This window comes from Phyllobates terribilis, unplaced genomic scaffold (genome assembly GCF_046119375.1).
Source record: "Phyllobates terribilis strain yellow unplaced genomic scaffold, ASM4611937v1 Scaffold_8__6_contigs__length_399053987, whole genome shotgun sequence".
NCBI classification, from domain to species: Eukaryota; Metazoa; Chordata; class Amphibia; order Anura; family Dendrobatidae; genus Phyllobates; species Phyllobates terribilis.
The window spans coordinates 347,990,754-348,009,388 of record NW_027362768.1 but is presented as its reverse complement, the minus strand read 5'-3'; the positions used below and the strand labels follow the sequence as shown (position 1 = coordinate 348,009,388).

The 18,635-nt window shown below is 49.4% G+C and overlaps 8 non-coding genes across 8 annotated transcripts; all 8 read right to left on the bottom strand.

Moving 5' to 3' along the window:
- Positions 1–394: 394 nt before the first annotated feature.
- On the bottom strand, positions 395–585 carry LOC141158821 (U2 spliceosomal RNA). Its single transcript, XR_012248842.1, has one exon. It is a non-coding gene; the product is annotated as a U2 spliceosomal RNA (small nuclear RNA).
- Positions 586–9,573: 8,988 nt separating this feature from the next.
- LOC141158820 (U2 spliceosomal RNA) lies at positions 9,574–9,764 on the bottom strand. Its single transcript, XR_012248841.1, has one exon. It is a non-coding gene; the product is annotated as a U2 spliceosomal RNA (small nuclear RNA).
- A 1,113-nt stretch (positions 9,765–10,877) lies between these two features.
- LOC141158819 (U2 spliceosomal RNA) lies at positions 10,878–11,068 on the bottom strand. Its single transcript, XR_012248840.1, has one exon. It is a non-coding gene; the product is annotated as a U2 spliceosomal RNA (small nuclear RNA).
- Positions 11,069–12,181: 1,113 nt separating this feature from the next.
- Positions 12,182–12,372, bottom strand: LOC141159959 (U2 spliceosomal RNA). Its single transcript, XR_012249952.1, has one exon. It is a non-coding gene; the product is annotated as a U2 spliceosomal RNA (small nuclear RNA).
- Positions 12,373–13,488: 1,116 nt separating this feature from the next.
- Positions 13,489–13,679, bottom strand: LOC141158818 (U2 spliceosomal RNA). Its single transcript, XR_012248839.1, has one exon. It is a non-coding gene; the product is annotated as a U2 spliceosomal RNA (small nuclear RNA).
- Positions 13,680–14,792: 1,113 nt separating this feature from the next.
- Positions 14,793–14,983, bottom strand: LOC141158817 (U2 spliceosomal RNA). Its single transcript, XR_012248838.1, has one exon. It is a non-coding gene; the product is annotated as a U2 spliceosomal RNA (small nuclear RNA).
- A 1,118-nt stretch (positions 14,984–16,101) lies between these two features.
- Positions 16,102–16,292, bottom strand: LOC141158816 (U2 spliceosomal RNA). Its single transcript, XR_012248837.1, has one exon. It is a non-coding gene; the product is annotated as a U2 spliceosomal RNA (small nuclear RNA).
- A 1,119-nt stretch (positions 16,293–17,411) lies between these two features.
- On the bottom strand, positions 17,412–17,602 carry LOC141158815 (U2 spliceosomal RNA). The gene has a single exon (XR_012248836.1). It is a non-coding gene; the product is annotated as a U2 spliceosomal RNA (small nuclear RNA).
- Positions 17,603–18,635: the final 1,033 nt, after the last annotated feature.

Sequence of the window (18,635 nt, the reverse complement as noted above, 5' to 3'; positions counted from 1 at the left end):
CTGCTGTTGATAACAAGGGCATTTGCTAAATAGATGGTGTGTGTGCAACAATATACTGAAAGGTCAATTATATTGTGCAGCTTATCTCACCACCTGTAGTTATTTAGGTGAAAGCTCCAAAATGCTTGCCTAATATGTCTGTTTATCCAAAAGGAAGTATAGAGGGAGAGCTAGATAGATAGCATTGCATTACATTACATGGCAATGCAATGCACAGTTGCTGAAGTTGAACCAAAATGAGCTTGTCATCTGGCTTCTGCAACTTTTAACATGAAAAATCCAATGAGGAGAAGAAAAGCAAAGCCAAAGAGTCCATCCCAAAATCCGACAAACAAGCCAAATGAACAAAAAGCATTGAATTCAATTCTTTCTGATTTTAGAAACTGCATTAAAGAAGGGGTGCACCGGTCCTGGAGATACTGCAATACCAGGTCAATGCGTGGAGTGGACAGAGCAAGCTCTTTTTCCATCTCCCTGTTCTAAAAATCCATTTAATATATGGTCCCCAGATAGGGGACGTATCAGATATTAAACTGATAAGAACAGATACTACACTTGATCTTAGCCAAAAGGCCGAGAAGCGATAACCAGAATTGGTTTCCGACTACGGTGCCACCCAAGGATTCTGAAAAGTCCATTTGTGGAGATGGCCACCTGGACTCCCGTTAAGAAGACATGCTGTCAACCTCTAGATCCCTCACATGCCTGCACTTTTCGGCTTGCTGCTGCTGCAATCCACGCGTTTTAGATCTGCATAACTCCACCTCTTTTAGCACAGTACCCTCAACCCCCGGCTGTTCCCACCCGCCTCAACACCGTTGGAAGGGAGGAGAACCAATTAAGGCGGGGGGGGGGGTGGAACGAGCAGCTGTCTACCCTTAGCAGGAGGGTTGCTGATTAATTACCTCTCCTGCTGCTGCTGCTGCTGGCTGTCCAGCAGCAGACTGAAGGTGGCTGCTGCTGTGCGCAGGTATATAAAGGCTCAGAGCCTATTATGACACGCGCAGCCAGCGTTCCATTGCCACATTCCGTCTACTGCAGGCGGGATACCTGGATGGCTGAATGTCACTGAGAAGCTCACAGAGACCGCCATAAGCAACAGTTTAAAAGAATGCCACAGACTAATCAACCAAACTTTTTGGGTTGGTTTCTCTTTTATAGTCTGCAGGTGTGACACCCCAGGGGTCTGGTTGCCACAGTGATAGAGATATTACGTCTGAGAGCAGGTGGGAGGTCCTTTGGTCAGGGATCCTGTGCATGCCACACCTCCTGCCCAGTCTTGGGAGGGGAAGAACTTCCCCTGTATAAACCCTGGGCTGAGGCAGGGTTAGTCAGACAAGGAGAGTGGAGACAAGAAGCAGCATAGGAAACAGCAGAGTTACAAGGAGTCAGGGGCTGGCAGCTGCAGAGCTCGCCCTGACTAAGAAGATTCTTTACCGGACCCGGAGTCCGAGGCTGTGGGGACTAACTCCTACCCAGCAGCAGAATCCGTCAGGCAGGGGATTTCAGGTCCTCTGGCCCAGAAGCCCGAAGGCACGGTCACACGCGTGGGACCAGCACCGCCATCGTGGAGCGGAAGCCATTAGAAGGCCCCGAGTCACCGGCCATACGGGTGAGCACCACACGGTACACTCAGGGACCTGGGCTACTTACATCAGCTTCTAGCAAGGTAGCCAAAAGAGTACAGTCAGTTTGGGAGGCCTACAACTACGCCTGGCCAGGGGAGATCTCATCTGCTCAAAGACTGACCAGGCCCCGTTTGCTAGCAAGTACTCCGGGAGGGTCTATCGTTGTTACCAGTAAAGACCCTGAACTACACCGTACCGTCTCTGAGTGGTTCCTGCTACCCCCATCATCCACGTCGGCTGCCCTGAGGCCATACCCCTCCCGTTGGGGGTTATACTATCACGCTGCACAATCCTACCACCGGCCTCAGCGGTCTGCCCTGCAGCAGCAGCTCCCTGGCTGCACTCAACGGGTGGCGTAGTCATCAACCATTTACCGCTAACAGACTGCCGTCCAGTTTGACTCCCTGGGTACGGACCGGGTCACCGCCACGAGACTACAACCCTCAACAGATCCGGCTCCGGGTAAGCTCACGCGTGCGCAACGCAGCGCGACACAGGCCCAGGGGCGCGTCAACTTTGGCGTAGTCGGCAGGATTTCGTGCCCGCAACCACCGGGTACTGCGTGCCTGAAAAGCAAAGACTGTTCAAACTTACCAGTGGTGAAGATTCCCGCTATCCGTGGAGGTTTCCCGCCATCCGGCGCCATCTTCTACCTTCTTCCCGCCATCGGTGAAGTTTCCCGCCATCCGGCGCCATCTTCGGCCTTCTTCCCGCCATCCGTGGAGTTTTCCCGCCGTTGGACGCCATCTTGAGGACGCCGCGCGGGAAGAAGAGGGGCGTGGACTCCGAAAGCGCGCGAGAACTGAAGCCCCGCCTCACGTCCGGACGTTGCGTAAGGTCCTGGAAGGAGCCCAGCAGACGCCGACGTCACAGGAGCGCGACGGAAGGTCCTCAACCCTGACGATCCACTGCGGAGCCGCGGCCTACGGAAGAGGATCATCGCAAGGTAGGCCACAGTCCACTAGGGGGGAGGAAGATGTCGGATACGGAGGAGAGCTTCACTGCCTCAACCCCCGCCAGCGCTACCGCTGCTGCAGTTATGCCCTTCACCATGCCCTATATCCCGGGAGCAGCTTGGCTACCCCAGTACTCAGGGGAGTCACATACCCTGCATGACTTTAGAGAAAAGCTGGATAGCCTCTTCCAGGTGTACCCCCTCACAGAAGAGCAAAAAGTGAGCATCCTGGTGGCCCAACTAACCGGGGCAGCCAAAAGGGAAGTAAAATCCTGGCCACCTGGGAGGAAGACTGTCGCAGGGATACTAACCCGGCTGAAGGACACCTTTGATACCCGCACCTCAGCCGAGATTAAGCTTAGATTCTACGGGTGCAAGCAGCGAGCGCATGAGAGTATAAGGGACTATGCACTAAACCTACAAGAGGCCCTGAGGGCCATAAAGCAGACCGACCCTGATGGGGTGGGAAACGAGGACAGGCTGTTGACTGAACAATTTATAGAGGGTTTATATTGCAATGCCCACCGAACCCAGTTGCGGGCAATGGCCTTACAGGATCCCCATCTGGACTTTGCACAGTTCAAGGACAGAGCCATCCGGGTGCTCCGAGAACCGGCACCAGGTGGCGTTGTGACCCACAGACGCCCCACTACCACTTACTACCAGGAGGCGGCGCCCTTGTCAGCAGGGCCTGTGGGAGCTGATGCGCAGGCTTTGGACAATGACCCGGCTCCAGACCTACACCATCAGGTCCAAGAGCTAGCTAAGAGCGTTGCTGCGCTAACCCGAACTGTGCAGTCTTTACAGGCTTCCACCCCAGGGAAGATCCAGCTGGCATCCGGACCGGAGGACATCCCGTGGCGTCGACCAAGGAGGACCCCACCGGCCAGAGGAAGACCCAGTGACCGATACAGTGAGGACGGACGACCCATCTGCCGCCGCTGCAATCAACCCGGACATATGGCAAGGTACTGTTCTTTAAACGGGCACAACCTGGGGTAGAGGGCCAACCCCCAGGGAAAAGATCACCAGGCCCATCGAACTGGCGCGACAGATATGTGGGAGGACGTCCAGTCTTGCCTGTGGTACTGGATGGCATTCCCATGAGTGCCCTACTGGACACCGGGTCACAGGTCACCACCATCCCGTACGTGCTCTTCAAGCAGTACTGGAATGACTCGGATATTACCCGCTACCCTGACGACGACTTGAGTATCATCGCCAGCAATGGTCAGCCCGTGCCACAGATCGGATTTAAAGAGGTGACCATCAAAATTGGTAGAGTCGAACTGGCCGCACAGGGACTGATCATTGTAGATATTGACAAACATGAGAGTCACCCAAAAATAACTCTAGGAACTAATGTAATTGAAAATTGTCTTGCAGAGGTGATTTTCCTTTTACAGCAGGTTGCCAAGAATGCCAGCTCCGGCGAGCAGCGGGTGCTCCAGAAAGAGATCCGGGCACTGATGCAACGGCAACAAGTGGAACTCTCCGGCGGTGAGATTGGTAGCGTAAGAATGTGTGACCCTTTTCCTATTGCCATGCCCCCAAAAAGTGAAATGATGATTTGGTGCCGGGCAGCTATTGGTCTGAGAGGTAGAGATTACCAGGCAATGGTAGAACCAGTTTACTCAGACAGTAGGCCCACCATTTTGACAGCACGGGGGGTGGTCAATGTACGCCATGGGAGGGTGCCCGTTCGCATAATAAATATCGGGGAGAGGGAAGTGTACCTGCCCCGGTATGCCACGCTAGCCAAATTATATACCACTAATCAAAATTCTATACAATCTGTGGAACCCTTGCCTCCATCTCACCCGGAGAAAGGTAACGGCTCTAAGAAAGACATGGAGGACTGGTGTCAGCAACTACATCTGGGTACTGACTCCACTCCCTCACATCAGAAACAAGGAGTCTATCGGGTGGTTCAAGAGTATGAGAGAGTGTTTAGTAAACACCCGTTAGACTTCGGGCGAGTCAAGGGGGTAGAACATTGCATCCCCACGGGAGATCATCCTCCCATAAAAGAGAGGTATCGACCCGTACCCCCTGCACATTACCAACACGCCAAGGGGATGCTTAGAGACATGAAGGAGGCTGGGGTAATCCGGGATAGTTGTAGCCCCTGGGCAGCCCCATTAGTTTTAGTCAAAAAGAAAGACAACACTATGAGGATGTGTGTAGATGACCGGAAAATCAACCGTATCACACACAAGGATGCGTACCCCTTACCAAGGATAGAGGAGTCATTGGCTGCTTTAAGATCTGCTAACTTCTTCTCTACCTTGGATCTCACTAGCGGGTACTGGCAGGTTCCTGTAGCAGAGGCGGACCGGGAGAAGACCGCATTCACCACCCCGATGGGACTTAGCGAGTTCACCTGCATGCCGTTCGGACTCTGCAACGCACCAGGAACCTTCCAACGCCTAATGGAGTGTTGTCTGGGCCACAGAAACTTCGAGACGGTCCTGTTGTACCTGGACGATGTCATCATATATTCCAAGACGTATGAGGACCACCTGAAACACCTGGCGGAAGTGTTCGAGGCTCTGGCGAGTTACGGCCTAAAGGTGAAACCCTCCAAGTGTCACCTCCTGAAACCAAAGGTGCAGTACCTGGGACACGTGGTGAGTGCTGACGGAGTGGCTCCCGACCCTGATAAGATCACCGCAATTAAGGGATGGCCAAGCCCCTCCAGCGTAAAAGAAGTGCGGCAGTTCCTCGGGTTGGTAGGCTACTACCGAAGGTTTATTCCCGGTTTCACCAAAGAAGGCAGCACCTATACAGGACCTCCTGATAGGCCAGTCCCGGAAGGCCAAGAACCAGAAGCCGCCCTTCAAATGGGAGGAGCTGGAAGAAGAGTCCTTCCGCCAGCTGAAGATGGCCCTCACGGGGGACGAAATCCTGGCGTACCCGGATTATAGTCAGCCCTTTATCCTCTACACCGACGCCAGTAACATCGGGCTAGGAGCCGTACTGTCCCTGATTCAGCAGGGGAGAGAACGAGTAATCTCCTATGCCAGCCGAAAACTGCGACCCACCGAAAGGAACCCCGAAAATTACAGCTCATTCAAGCTAGAGTTCCTGGCCGTGGTATGGGCAGTCACCGAGCGCTTTAGGCATTACCTCGCTTCTTCCCGGTTCACCGTATACACGGATAACAACCCGTTGACACACCTGGACACGGCAAGACTCGGTGCCCTGGAGCAGAGGTGGATGGCCCGTCTGTCCAACTACGAGTTCACAATCAAATACCGGGCAGGACGCTCCAATACTAACGCGGACGCCCTGTCCAGGATGCCCAACCTGCCGGACGAAGGAGAAGATCCGGAGGGACTGGAAGAAGTTGAACTCCCTGCGTTCCACCGTCATGGGACTATCCAGTATTCCCACCGGGTAAGGGGTAAGCAGGCTGCTACGTTGAACCCCTTACCCCACTACAACTGGGCGGAAACGCAAGACAGCGACCCTGCCGTCCGACTGGTGAAGGAGATGCTGACTCGGCTGGAGGCTCGCCTTGAACCAGACGCTCCGGAGGAAGCCAAACAACTATGGGCGGAGAAGAGTCGACTATTCCTTTACAAGGGGAAGTTGTGCCGCAGAATGGTCAACTCCCGGACGCATGAACTACTCTGGCAAGTAGTGGTGCCAGGAAGAGACGCAGCCATGGTGATGGAGGCATACCACGACGGAGCTGGACACTTCGGGTGGAAAAAGCTGGAGTTCCTGCTGCGCGAGCGGTTCCACTGGGTAGGCATGAGGGGAACCATCGAGAAGTGGTGCAGAGACTGTGGCCCGTGCAATCTGAGAAGGAAGGACCGGGCCAGCCAGAAGACTCCCCTGCAGTCCATCGTCACCCGGCAACCGTTGGAACTGGTAGCCTTGGATCATGTAAAACTGACCCCAAGCAGAAGTGGCTACGTCTACGCGTTAACCATCGTGGATCATTACTCCCGGTTCTTGGTTGTCGTCCCCGTCAAGGACTTAATGGCTCAAACAGCAGCTAGAGCCTTCCAGCAGCACTTCTGCCGTCCACACGGGTACCCGGACCAAGTGCTGACGGACCAGGGACCTGCCTTTGAAGCGGAGGTCTTTCAGGAATTCTGCAATCTGTATGGCTGCCGGAAGATAAGGACGACACCCTACCATCCGCAGACTAATGGACTTTGTGAAAAAATGAACCAGGTGGTAATGGATCTTCTAAAAACGTTGCCCCTGGAAGAACGCAGTCTGTGGCCTGAAAAGTTGCCCGATCTGGTGGACCTATACAACCACATCCCGGTAGGTTCCACCAACTGTACCCCGGCTTACCTAATGAGGGCAAGACCTGGTAAGTTACCTGTTGACCTGGAAATGGGAGTCCTGACCCCCGAGGACACTTCACCAGAAACAGACTGGGACACAGAGAGGCAGCAGCAGTACCGGAGAGTACAGGAGAGTGTGGAGCGAAGTCTCTGTCAGGCTAGGGAAAGACAAGAGAAAACTTACAACCAGTATGCTCCCGCTGTTCCCCTGGTACCCGGAGAGCAGGTCTTGAAGAGGAAGAGACGGCTCCACAAGTTGGACGACCAGTGGGAGAAGGACCCGTACACTGTACTGCCCTCAAGCCACGAGAACCCGAAGGTCTGTACCATCAGTAAAGACGGAGGGGAAACCACAGCCATTGTATCCCGGGACCACCTGAAGAAGTGTCCCGAACAACTGAGGAAACCTGAAGAGGAACAAGAAGACCATCGACCCGTGGGAGAAAGGGAAGATATGGTTAGTACCGTGCTCGGGGACTTCCCTCGGTCTTGGACTCAAGTCAATGGTGCAGTTGTGGTACCCGTACTCACCTTCCTCCAACCATCATCCCAAGAACCTACGGAGCAACGGGTGGAGCTGGAAAAACAGCCGGTCCAGGAGGCAGAAGACTCCACACAAGTAGAACAGGAGAATCAACCCTCTGCTTATAGTGAGCCTGCCGTACCCCTAGTGAGACAAAGAGCCGGTAGACAGCTGCCCAGTTTACCCTTGACAGCTCCTACACCCTGTAGTTCAGGGCCAGACAGTCAGCTCCGTAGGTCCACTAGGGCCACTAGAGGCCAGTTACCCGCACGCTGGAGAATTTGAAGTGTAAAAATAGTTTTATTTATGTTTATCTGTGTATTGTTGCTTGTGTATAATTTTGTGTTTCCAGTTGTTTTTAGGAAACCTTGGTGGATTTACCGGGAATCCTTGTATATAGTTGGAGCGTAACCCAGGATGGACTAGAGACTGTTAAGGACTCGGGGTAGGACAGACCCCTACCTGGTTACGTCTCCCTGTGTTGGTGAAATGGACACCTTTGCTTTTCTTCAAAGACTACACCCGGTTGCGGATATGCCGTGACCATCTTATTGTGTTTCCTTATTGTATTTTATTGTTATTGTTATACCTTGGTATATTTTTCTAAAAAAAAGTGTTTAGTCCCGGAGTACTAAATTTCACTAGGGGGGAATGTGACACCCCAGGGGTCTGGTTGCCACAGTGATAGAGATATTACGTCTGAGAGCAGGTGGGAGGTCCTTTGGTCAGGGATCCTGTGCATGCCACACCTCCTGCCCAGTCTTGGGAGGGGAAGAACTTCCCCTGTATAAACCCTGGGCTGAGGCAGGGTTAGTCAGACAAGGAGAGTGGAGACAAGAAGCAGCATAGGAAACAGCAGAGTTACAAGGAGTCAGGGGCTGGCAGCTGCAGAGCTCGCCCTGACTAAGAAGATTCTTTACCGGACCCGGAGTCCGAGGCTGTGGGGACTAACTCCTACCCAGCAGCAGAATCCGTCAGGCAGGGGATTTCAGGTCCTCTGGCCCAGAAGCCCGAAGGCACGGTCACACGCGTGGGACCAGCACCGCCATCGTGGAGCGGAAGCCATTAGAAGGCCCCGAGTCACCGGCCATACGGGTGAGCACCACACGGTACACTCAGGGACGTGGGCTACTTACATCAGCTTCTAGCAAGGTAGCCAGAAGAGTACAGTCAGTTTGGGAGGCCTACAACTACGCCTGGCCAGGGGAGATTTCATCTGCTCAAAGACTGACCAGGCCCCGTTTGCTAGCAAGTACTCCGGGAGGGTCTATCGTTGTTACCAGTAAAGACCCTGAACTACACCGTACCGTCTCTGAGTGGTTCCTGCTACCCCCATCATCCACGTCGGCTGCCCTGAGGCCATACCCCTCCCGTTGGGGGTTATACTATCACGCTGCACAATCCTACCACCGGCCTCAGCGGTCTGCCCTGCAGCAGCAGCTCCCTGGCTGCACTCAACGGGTGGCGTAGTCATCAACCATTTACCGCTAACAGACTGCCGTCCAGTTTGACTCCCTGGGTACGGACCGGGTCACCGCCACGAGACTACAACCCTCAACAGATCCGGCTCCGGGTAAGCTCACGCGTGCGCAACGCAGCGCGACACAGGCCCAGGGGCGCGTCACAGGCATTAAATGAAAGAAGTCAGTGTTCCAGCAGAGGGAGACAACGTTTCAGAAAAGGCATTGTAGCAAACCAAAAAAGAAATTTTAAGCGCAGCAGAGTAACCAGCTCACATACCTGTTAGCTCAGGTGAGTTTAAAAGGCTGCTGTTGATAACAAGGGCATTTGCTAAATAGATGGTGTGTGTGCAACAATATACTGAAAGGTCAATTATATTGTGCAGCTTATCTCACCACCTGTAGTTATTTAGGTGAAAGCTCCAAAATGCTTGCCTAATATGTCTGTTTATCCAAAAGGAAGTATAGAGGGAGAGCTAGATAGATAGCATTGCATTACATTACATGGCAATGCAATGCACAGTTGCTGAAGTTGAACCAAAATGAGCTTGTCATCTGGCTTCTGCAACTTTTAACATGAAAAATCCAATGAGGAGAAGAAAAGCAAAGCCAAAGAGTCCATCCCAAAATCCGACAAACAAGCCAAATGAACAAAAAGCATTGAATTCAATTCTTTCTGATTTTAGAAACTGCATTAAAGAAGGGGTGCACCGGTCCTGGAGATACTGCAATACCAGGTCAATGCGTGGAGTGGACAGAGCAAGCTCTTTTTCCATCTCCCTGTTCTAAAAATCCATTTAATATATGGTCCCCAGATAGGGGACGTATCAGATATTAAACTGATAAGAACAGATACTACACTTGATCTTAGCCAAAAGGCCGAGAAGCGATAACCAGAATTGGTTTCCGACTACGGTGCCACCCAAGGATTCTGAAAAGACCATTTGTGGAGATGGCCACCTGGACTCCCGTTAAGAAGACATGCTGTCAACCTCTAGATCCCTCACATGCCTGCACTTTTCGGCTTGCTGCTGCTGCAATCCACGCGTTTTAGATCTGCATAACTCCACCTCTTTTAGCACAGTACCCTCAACCCCCGGCTGTTCCCACCCGCCTCAACACCGTTGGAAGGGAGGAGAACCAATTAAGGCGGGGGGGGTGGAACGAGCAGCTGTCTACCCTTAGCAGGAGGGTTGCTGATTAATTACCTCTCCTGCTGCTGCTGCTGCTGGCTGTCCAGCAGCAGACTGAAGGTGGCTGCTGCTGTGCGCAGGTATATAAAGGCTCAGAGCCTATTATGACACGCGCAGCCAGCGTTCCATTGCCACATTCCGTCTACTGCAGGCGGGATACCTGGATGGCTGAATGTCACTGAGAAGCTCACAGAGACCGCCATAAGCAACAGTTTAAAAGAATGCCACAGACTAATCAACCAAACTTTTTGGGTTGGTTTCTCTTTTATAGTCTGCAGGCATTAAATGAAAGAAGTCAGTGTTCCAGCAGAGGGAGACAACGTTTCAGAAAAGGCATTGTAGCAAACCAAAAAAGAAATTTTAAGCGCAGCAGAGTAACCAGCTCACATACCTGTTAGCTCAGGTGAGTTTAAAAGGCTGCTGTTGATAACAAGGGCATTTGCTAAATAGATGGTGTGTGTGCAACAATATACTGAAAGGTCAATTATATTGTGCAGCTTATCTCACCACCTGTAGTTATTTAGGTGAAAGCTCCAAAATGCTTGCCTAATATGTCTGTTTATCCAAAAGGAAGTATAGAGGGAGAGCTAGATAGATAGCATTGCATTACATTACATGGCAATGCAATGCACAGTTGCTGAAGTTGAACCAAAATGAGCTTGTCATCTGGCTTCTGCAACTTTTAACATGAAAAATCCAATGAGGAGAAGAAAAGCAAAGCCAAAGAGTCCATCCCAAAATCCGACAAACAAGCCAAATGAACAAAAAGCATTGAATTCAATTCTTTCTGATTTTAGAAACTGCATTAAAGAAGGGGTGCACCGGTCCTGGAGATACTGCAATACCAGGTCAATGCGTGGAGTGGACAGAGCAAGCTCTTTTTCCATCTCCCTGTTCTAAAAATCCATTTAATATATGGTCCCCAGATAGGGGACGTATCAGATATTAAACTGATAAGAACAGATACTACACTTGATCTTAGCCAAAAGGCCGAGAAGCGATAACCAGAATTGGTTTCCGACTACGGTGCCACCCAAGGATTCTGAAAAGACCATTTGTGGAGATGGCCACCTGGACTCCCGTTAAGAAGACATGCTGTCAACCTCTAGATCCCTCACATGCCTGCACTTTTCGGCTTGCTGCTGCTGCAATCCACGCGTTTTAGATCTGCATAACTCCACCTCTTTTAGCACAGTACCCTCAACCCCCGGCTGTTCCCACCCGCCTCAACACCGTTGGAAGGGAGGAGAACCAATTAAGGCGGGGGGGGTGGAACGAGCAGCTGTCTACCCTTAGCAGGAGGGTTGCTGATTAATTACCTCTCCTGCTGCTGCTGCTGCTGGCTGTCCAGCAGCAGACTGAAGGTGGCTGCTGCTGTGCGCAGGTATATAAAGGCTCAGAGCCTATTATGACACGCGCAGCCAGCGTTCCATTGCCACATTCCGTCTACTGCAGGCGGGATACCTGGATGGCTGAATGTCACTGAGAAGCTCACAGAGACCGCCATAAGCAACAGTTTAAAAGAATGCCACAGACTAATCAACCAAACTTTTTGGGTTGGTTTCTCTTTTATAGTCTGCAGGCATTAAATGAAAGAAGTCAGTGTTCCAGCAGAGGGAGACAACGTTTCAGAAAAGGCATTGTAGCAAACCAAAAAAGAAATTTTAAGCGCAGCAGAGTAACCAGCTCACATACCTGTTAGCTCAGGTGAGTTTAAAAGGCTGCTGTTGATAACAAGGGCATTTGCTAAATAGATGGTGTGTGTGCAACAATATACTGAAAGGTCAATTATATTGTGCAGCTTATCTCACCACCTGTAGTTATTTAGGTGAAAGCTCCAAAATGCTTGCCTAATATGTCTGTTTATCCAAAAGGAAGTATAGAGGGAGAGCTAGATAGATAGCATTGCATTACATTACATGGCAATGCAATGCACAGTTGCTGAAGTTGAACCAAAGTGAGCTTGTCATCTGGCTTCTGCAACTTTTAACATGAAAAATCCAATGAGGAGAAGAAAAGCAAAGCCAAAGAGTCCATCCCAAAATCCGACAAACAAGCCAAATGAACAAAAAGCATTGAATTCAATTCTTTCTGATTTTAGAAACTGCATTAAAGAAGGGGTGCACCGGTCCTGGAGATACTGCAATACCAGGTCAATGCGTGGAGTGGACAGAGAAAGCTCTTTTTCCATCTCCCTGTTCTAAAAATCCATTTAATATATGGTCCCCAGATAGGGGACGTATCAGATATTAAACTGATAAGAACAGATACTACACTTGATCTTAGCCAAAAGGCCGAGAAGCGATAACCAGAATTGGTTTCCGACTACGGTGCCACCCAAGGATTCTGAAAAGTCCATTTGTGGAGATGGCCACCTGGACTCCCGTTAAGAAGACATGCTGTCAACCTCTAGATCCCTCACATGCCTGCACTTTTCGGCTTGCTGCTGCTGCAATCCACGCGTTTTAGATCTGCATAACTCCACCTCTTTTAGCACAGTACCCTCAACCCCCGGCTGTTCCCACCCGCCTCAACACCGTTGGAAGGGAGGAGAACCAATTAAGGCGGGGGGGGGGGTGGAACGAGCAGCTGTCTACCCTTAGCAGGAGGGTTGCTGATTAATTACCTCTCCTGCTGCTGCTGCTGCTGGCTGTCCAGCAGCAGACTGAAGGTGGCTGCTGCTGTGCGCAGGTATATAAAGGCTCAGAGCCTATTATGACACGCGCAGCCAGCGTTCCATTGCCACATTCCGTCTACTGCAGGCGGGATACCTGGATGGCTGAATGTCACTGAGAAGCTCACAGAGACCGCCATAAGCAACAGTTTAAAAGAATGCCACAGACTAATCAACCAAACTTTTTGGGTTGGTTTCTCTTTTATAGTCTGCAGGCATTAAATGAAAGAAGTCAGTGTTCCAGCAGAGGGAGACAACGTTTCAGAAAAGGCATTGTAGCAAACCAAAAAAGAAATTTTAAGCGCAGCAGAGTAACCAGCTCACATACCTGTTAGCTCAGGTGAGTTTAAAAGGCTGCTGTTGATAACAAGGGCATTTGCTAAATAGATGGTGTGTGTGCAACAATATACTGAAAGGTCAATTATATTGTGCAGCTTATCTCACCACCTGTAGTTATTTAGGTGAAAGCTCCAAAATGCTTGCCTAATATGTCTGTTTATCCAAAAGGAAGTATAGAGGGAGAGCTAGATAGATAGCATTGCATTACATTACATGGCAATGCAATGCACAGTTGCTGAAGTTGAACCAAAATGAGCTTGTCATCTGGCTTCTGCAACTTTTAACATGAAAAATCCAATGAGGAGAAGAAAAGCAAAGCCAAAGAGTCCATCCCAAAATCCGACAAACAAGCCAAATGAACAAAAAGCATTGAATTCAATTCTTTCTGATTTTAGAAACTGCATTAAAGAAGGGGTGCACCGGTCCTGGAGATACTGCAATACCAGGTCAATGCGTGGAGTGGACAGAGCAAGCTCTTTTTCCATCTCCCTGTTCTAAAAATCCATTTAATATATGGTCCCCAGATAGGGGACGTATCAGATATTAAACTGATAAGAACAGATACTACACTTGATCTTAGCCAAAAGGCCGAGAAGCGATAACCAGAATTGGTTTCCGACTACGGTGCCACCCAAGGATTCTGAAAAGACCATTTGTGGAGATGGCCACCTGGACTCCCGTTAAGAAGACATGCTGTCAACCTCTAGATCCCTCACATGCCTGCACTTTTCGGCTTGCTGCTGCTGCAATCCACGCGTTTTAGATCTGCATAACTCCACCTCTTTTAGCACAGTACCCTCAACCCCCGGCTGTTCCCACCCGCCTCAACACCGTTGGAAGGTAGGAGAACCAATTAAGGCGGGGGGGGTGGAACGAGCAGCTGTCTACCCTTAGCAGGAGGGTTGCTGATTAATTACCTCTCCTGCTGCTGCTGCTGCTGGCTGTCCAGCAGCAGACTGAAGGTGGCTGCTGCTGTGCGCAGGTATATAAAGGCTCAGAGCCTATTATGACACGCGCAGCCAGCGTTCCATTGCCACATTCCGTCTACTGCAGGCGGGATACCTGGATGGCTGAATGTCACTGAGAAGCTCACAGAGACCGCCATAAGCAACAGTTTAAAAGAATGCCACAGACTAATCAACCAAACTTTTTGGGTTGGTTTCTCTTTTATAGTCTGCAGGCATTAAATGAAAGAAGTCAGTGTTCCAGCAGAGGGAGACAACGTTTCAGAAAAGGCATTGTAGCAAACCAAAAAAGAAATTTTAAGCGCAGCAGAGTAACCAGCTCACATACCTGTTAGCTCAGGTGAGTTTAAAAGGCTGCTGTTGATAACAAGGGCATTTGCTAAATAGATGGTGTGTGTGCAACAATATACTGAAAGGTCAATTATATTGTGCAGCTTATCTCACCACCTGTAGTTATTTAGGTGAAAGCTCCAAAATGCTTGCCTAATATGTCTGTTTATCCAAAAGGAAGTATAGAGGGAGAGCTAGATAGATAGCATTGCATTACATTACATGGCAATGCAATGCACAGTTGCTGAAGTTGAACCAAAATGAGCTTGTCATCTGGCTTCTGCAACTTTTAACATGAAAAATCCAATGAGGAGAAGAAAAGCAAAGCCAAAGAGTCCATCCCAAAATCCGACAAACAAGCCAAATGAACAAAAAGCATTGAATTCAATTCTTTCTGATTTTAGAAACTGCATTAAAGAAGGGGTGCACCGGTCCTGGAGATACTGCAATACCAGGTCAATGCGTGGAGTGGACAGAGCAAGCTCTTTTTCCATCTCCCTGTTCTAAAAATCCATTTAATATATGGTCCCCAGATAGGGGACGTATCAGATATTAAACTGATAAGAACAGATACTACACTTGATCTTAGCCAAAAGGCCGAGAAGCGATAACCAGAATTGGTTTCCGACTACGGTGCCACCCAAGGATTCTGAAAAGTCCATTTGTGGAGATGGCCACCTGGACTCCCGTTAAGAAGACATGCTGTCAACCTCTAGATCCCTCACATGCCTGCACTTTTCGGCTTGCTGCTGCTGCAATCCACGCGTTTTAGATCTGCATAACTCCACCTCTTTTAGCACAGTACCCTCAACCCCCGGCTGTTCCCACCCGCCTCAACACCGTTGGAAGGGAGGAGAACCAATTAAGGCGGGGGGGGGGGGGTGGAACGAGCAGCTGTCTACCCTTAGCAGGAGGGTTGCTGATTAATTACCTCTCCTGCTGCTGCTGCTGCTGGCTGTCCAGCAGCAGACTGAAGGTGGCTGCTGCTGTGCGCAGGTATATAAAGGCTCAGAGCCTATTATGACACGCGCAGCCAGCGTTCCATTGCCACATTCCGTCTACTGCAGGCGGGATACCTGGATGGCTGAATGTCACTGAGAAGCTCACAGAGACCGCCATAAGCAACAGTTTAAAAGAATGCCACAGACTAATCAAGCAAACTTTTTGGGTTGGTTTCTCTTTTATAGTCTGCAGGCATTAAATGAAAGAGGTCAGTGTTCCAGCAGAGGGAGACAACGTTTCAGAAAAGGCATTGTAGCAAACCAAAAAAGAAATTTTAAGCGCAGCAGAGTAACCAGCGCACATACCTGTTAGCTCAGGTGAGTTTAAAAGGCTGCTGTTGATAACAAGGGCATTTGCTAAATAGATGGTGTGTGTGCAACAATATACTGAAAGGTCAATTATATTGTGCAGCTTATCTCACCACCTGTAGTTATTTAGGTGAAAGCTCCAAAATGCTTGCCTAATATGTCTGTTTATCCAAAAGGAAGTATACAGGGAGAGCTAGATAGATAGCATTGCATTACATTACATGGCAATGCAATGCACAGTTGCTGAAGTTGAACCAAAATGAGCTTGTCATCTGGCTTCTGCAACTTTTAACATGAAAAATCCAATGAGGAGAAGAAAAGCAAAGCCAAAGAGTCCATCCCAAAATCCGACAAACAAGCCAAATGAACAAAAAGCATTGAATTCAATTCTTTCTGATTTTAGAAACTGCATTAAAGAAGGGGTGCACCGGTCCTGGAGATACTGCAATACCAGGTCAATGCGTGGAGTGGACAGAGCAAGCTCTTTTTCCATCTCCCTGTTCTAAAAATCCATTTAATATATGGTCCCCAGATAGGGGACGTATCAGATATTAAACTGATAAGAACAGATACTACACTTGATCTTAGCCAAAAGGCCGAGAAGCGATAACCAGAATTGGTTTCCGACTACGGTGCCACCCAAGGATTCTGAAAAGTCCATTTGTGGAGATGGCCACCTGGACTCCCGTTAAGAAGACATGCTGTCAACCTCTAGATCCCTCACATGCCTGCACTTTTCGGCTTGCTGCTGCTGCAATCCACGCGTTTTAGATCTGCATAACTCCACCTCTTTTAGCACAGTACCCTCAACCCCCGGCTGTTCCCACCCGCCTCAACACCGTTGGAAGGGAGGAGAACCAATTAAGGCGGGGGGGGGGGGGGTGGAACGAGCAGCTGTCTACCCTTAGCAGGAGGGTTGCTGATTAATTACCTCTCCTGCTGCTGCTGCTGCTGGCTGTCCAGCAGCAGACTGAAGGTGGCTGCTGCTGTGCGCAGGTATATAAAGGCTCAGAGCCTATTATGACACGCGCAGCCAGCGTTCCATTGCCACATTCCGTCTACTGCAGGCGGGATACCTGGATGGCTGAATGTCACTGAGAAGCTCACAGAGACCGCCATGAGCAACAGTTTAAAAGAATGTCACAGACTAATCAACCATACTTTTTGGGTTGGTTTCTCTTTTATAGTCTGCAGGCATTAAATGAAAGAAGTCAGTGTTCCAGCAGAGGGAGACAACGTTTCAGAAAAGGCATTGTAGCAAACCAATAAAGAAATTTTAAGCGCAGCAGAGTAACCAGCTCACATACCTGTTAGCTCAGGTGAGTTTAAAAGGCTGCTGTTGATAACAAGGGCATTTGCTAAATAGATGGTGTGTGTGCAACAATATACTGAAAGGTCAATTATATTGTGCAGCTTATCTCACCACCTGTAGTTATTTAGGTGAAAGCTCCAAAATGCTTGCCTAATATGTCTGTTTATCCAAAAGGAAGTATAGAGGGAGAGCTAGATAGATAGCATTGCATTACATTACATGGCAATGCAATGCACAGTTGCTGAAGTTGAACCAAAATGAGCTTGTCATCTGGCTTCTGCAACTTTTAACATGAAAAATCCAATGAGGAGAAGAAAAGCAAAGCCAAAGAGTCCATCCCAAAATCCGACAAACAAGCCAAATGAACAAAAAGCATTGAATTCAATTCTTTCTGATTTTAGAAACTGCATTAAAGAAGGGGTGCACCGGTCCTGGAGATACTGCAATACCAGGTCAATGCGTGGAGTGGACAGAGCAAGCTCTTTTTCCATCTCCCTGTTCTAAAAATCCATTTAATATATGGTCCCCAGATAGGGGACGTATCAGATATTAAACTGATAAGAACAGATACTACACTTGATCTTAGCCAAAAGGCCGAGAAGCGATAACCAGAATTGGTTTCCGACTACGGTGCCACCCAAGGATTCTGAAAAGTCCATTTGTGGAGATGGCCACCTGGACTCCCGTTAAGAAGACATGCTGTCAACCTCTAGATCCCTCACATGCCTGCACTTTTCGGCTTGCTGCTGCTGCAATCCACGCGTTTTAGATCTGCATAACTCCACCTCTTTTAGCACAGTACCCTCAACCCCCGGCTGTTCCCACCCGCCTCAACACCGTTGGAAGGGAGGAGAACCAATTAAGGCGGGGGGGGGGGTGGAACGAGCAGCTGTCTACCCTTAGCAGGAGGGTTGCTGATTAATTACCTCTCCTGCTGCTGCTGCTGGCTGTCCAGCAGCAGACTGAAGGTGGCTGCTGCTGTGCGCAGGTATATAAAGGCTCAGAGCCTATTATGACACGTGCAGCCAGCTTTCCATTGCCACATTCCATCTACTGCAGGCGGGATACCTGGATGGCTGAATGTCACTGAGAAGCTCACAGAGACCGCCATACGCAACAGTTTAAAAGAATGCCACAGACTAATCAAGCAAACTTTTTGGGTTGGTTTCTCTTTTATAGTCTGCAGGCATTAAATGAAAGAGGTCAGTGTTCCAGCAGAGGGAGACAACGTTTCAGAAAAGGCATTGTAGCAAACCAAAAAAGAAATTTTAAGCGCAGCAGAGTAACCAGCGCACATACCTGTTAGCTCAGGTGAGTTTAAAAGGCTGCTGTTGATAACAAGGGCATTTGCTAAATAGATGGTGTGTGTGCAACAATATACTGAAAGGTCAATTATATTGTGCAGCTTATCTCACCACCTGTAGTTATTTAGGTGAAAGCTCCAAAATGCTTGCCTAATATGTCTGTTTATCCAAAAGGAAGTATAGAGGGAGAGCTAGATAGATAGCATTGCATTACATTACATGGCAATGCAATGCACAGTTGCTGAAGTTGAACCAAAATGAGCTTGTCATCTGGCTTCTGCAACTTTTAACATGAAAAATCCAATGAGGAGAAGAAAAGCAAAGCCAAAGAGTCC